This window comes from Alligator sinensis, unplaced genomic scaffold (genome assembly GCF_000455745.1).
Source record: "Alligator sinensis unplaced genomic scaffold, ASM45574v1 scaffold1510_1, whole genome shotgun sequence".
NCBI lineage: Eukaryota > Metazoa > Chordata > Crocodylia > Alligatoridae > Alligator > Alligator sinensis.
Genome location: NW_005842654.1, coordinates 603,124 through 604,064, shown reverse-complemented (window position 1 = coordinate 604,064; position 941 = coordinate 603,124).

Sequence of the window (941 nt, the reverse complement as noted above, 5' to 3'; positions counted from 1 at the left end):
GGGGGAGGGGAGGCTGGCCTTGGCCCCCCCGGCTCTCAGAGGGAGCAGGCCCAGGCCCCAAGCAGCAGGAGGGAAGGGGAAGTGGGCCCGGGGGGCGGGGAGGGCAAGGCTCCATCCCTGCCCACCCCCCACCTGGTCATTCTTGACAATTGGCTAGTGTCGATATAATCATCATTTGTATCATGCCCTACTGTAACTCTGCTCTTTCAGAATTAGTCTTTTTTACTGAGTCGTCTAATATTACTTGGCCTAGGATTGTAACAAATGAGTATTCTGGAATAATCTTCTCTATTTTTGTATTTGGACAATATTTTCTGTTGGGTCAAGGGTCAGAAACGTATCATTTGAAATAAGCTATTAGACTCCATTATTGCTATATTAGAAATTAGGAGAGTTCTCTGCTATATTAGGAATCACCATTTTCCTGAATGCTGGAACTGTCTAAATTTAAACAGCTTTCTGCTTGTTAAGGTGGAACCCTGTTATCTTTAAAATTACACATTCAATACTTAGTATAGGTTTCTCCTTGCATTTCTCTCTGTGCGGGCCGGTCGCGAGCCGGGCCCTTTTTCGTGCTGCACGCGGGCTGTGGCCAGCAGCCCGGGCACGCTGGGTCGGAGAGAGGGCGCGTCAAGCTAGAATTAGGCACAGACTCGTAGCGGTAGATTTAAAGATTGTTTACTTACACCGGAGATGGTTGCGGTGCAGGCTGGAAAACTTGCTTGAGTTGCGGTTACAGACAGGAAAGAAGAGAGGCAGACAAGAGTTCTAAACTCGCGAACTCTAGCCCAATCCGGATGGAGGTTCTAAACCGCGAGCCCGTCGTGCCAACCGAAGAAAGTACTCGTCCGAAAGAGCTCTGAATAAACTCACACGAAGTTTGCTAGGCTTCGTGGGTCCGGTTCTTTTGCGCGCAGGGAGGGATACGTCTAGGAATCTAT